The sequence below is a fragment of the Aplysia californica genome, unplaced genomic scaffold, assembly GCF_000002075.1.
Source record: "Aplysia californica isolate F4 #8 unplaced genomic scaffold, AplCal3.0 scaffold00788, whole genome shotgun sequence".
Lineage (NCBI taxonomy): Eukaryota > Metazoa > Mollusca > Gastropoda > Aplysiida > Aplysiidae > Aplysia > Aplysia californica.
In genome coordinates, this window is record NW_004798058.1 from 214164 (window position 1) to 216293 (window position 2130).

Below are 2130 nucleotides of genomic sequence, written 5' to 3' on the forward strand. Positions count from 1 at the left end.
AAGAGAGAGAGAGAGAGAGAGAGAGAGAGAGAGAGAGAGAGAGAGAGAGAGAGAGAGAAAGAAAATAGATAAAAGTAGGCAGATATAGAGAGAGAAGTCGATAATATTGTCTCCGTACAAAAATCAAACTGATAGCAGCGGGGAAAAAGCTGACAGAGACACCAAAGCCGCCAATCTTTCCAAATCGTCAATCATTCCAAACCTAATAATAATATTATCATATTGTTAATTGTTGTTAGTCTATAGTTTTACTACGGAAGAATCAAAACGAGCACCTGTTCTGTATAGACACAGAGAACATTAAGAGCATCCCCCTCCACTCAATTAACAAGTTTCCACCACACTATCGCTGATCTGAATAATAGTATTATGTACTAACACAAGAATAAGAAACAAACGATTTTTTTAAAAAGTTTCTGGTGAGATGGTGATAGAGACACAAAACACATACATACACCTGCAAACATACATAACAGACACACTTTTAGTCTTTTAGATGTGATACTGACAACAACAAAAAAACAAACAAAAAAAACAACAATTTAAAAGTCAAGTCTAATCCTTTTGACCTTCCAGAGCATCGTGTTTAACGGGTCATCGACCGGCTGTGAATGAGCCAAGCTTAACTGTCACGCAAGGTGCGCCACTTTAAGGCGCGCTTTAATTTAACGCGGTTTTAGTTTTTTGAATAATTCAATTCCAACATGAGATCAAGTGCAAGAAAGGCACTTCTCTGGTTCTTCATCTGCTACGTATCTTTAGTTTATTTCTTTTTCAGATTGGACATTTCTAAGACTTATTTCAAATTTTCAACAAAAAAGAAAAAGGAACAGACTGAAATATGTTCAATGTTTAATGTCCACGTTGATACGATTGAGAAAAATTAGAAAGTGGGATAATATAACGATACACACACAACCACACACACACACACACACACACACACACACACCTCCACACACACACACACACACACACACATTAATACACACATGGGCCTGGTTTGGTTTAACATTCCCATTAAACACTGTCAGGTTCAGGTTGTTCGAGAGGCAGGTCTTCCGAATTCCCATCCAACTTCGAAAAGGCAGAACCGTTTAGAATGGTGCATCATGATAACTTGTTGAATAACATGAGATCAAGAACAACCAGTAGGAGATTCGAAACATGGTCAATCATAGCTTAGTGTAGCATAATTATTACTAACAGATCTCTACCCCCCCCCCCCAACCAACACACGCATACGCGTGCGCACGTCCACCGAAAATGACGTAGGGGGCAACTTAGACAAAATGGATGGTTGGTGGGTGCTCTGGTGCGGTTTTCTCCTTCTTTCCAATCAAACATCTATCGTCTTTACCTCCTCTCCTTCTTTTTTTTCGTGTTTTAATCTCTAATAAGACCTCAAGATTTAAGGAATTATATTTTGGCCTATTTGTGCTGCAAGTGCCGTAAAACCCTTACTAAAAAGACTAAACAAAATAGACGAAAGCACAGATTCTGATAACCTCGAGAGTGCAATGACAGCTGTCTTCTGCTTTTTAAATTTCCTAAAGCTTAAATAAAAATCCTCTAAGACAATGTATACGTTATTGTGAGCCTGGAGAAAATACGTAATATAGTCACTGTAAGAACACTGGTCTCACAGTTAAAGTGTTGACGTATCGTATGTCAATAATAAAGTAAATACACCCCCCTTCCCCCGCTCCCAAATAATACACACACTTTTTTTTCAATCACAACATCGTTCGCGGAGCAAAAGCGGCAAAACCTCACTCAGGTGAACAAGAAGTTCTAGACGCCTGAAACATCCCAAGGCGCCTTAGGGGCACATTGTTGACCTTGCTGCTGGGGTGACGTGATGACTGGAGAGGACGAAAATGATTCACATAAATCGGACTGAAAGCTTGCGCTGAAGAGGTCCTTTATTTGATTAAATGTGTTTACACTTCGTTCTGAAGTTTGGTTTTCACCTCCACCACCACCACTATTCCTCATCTTCCTCCTCCTCTTCCTCGTCCCCTCCCCCTCCTCCTACTCTCCTCCTCCTCCCTTCCTCCCACACATCCTCCTCGTTCTCTTGTCCTTTTCCTACTCTTCCTTCCCATTCTCCTCCTCCTCCTCCTCCTC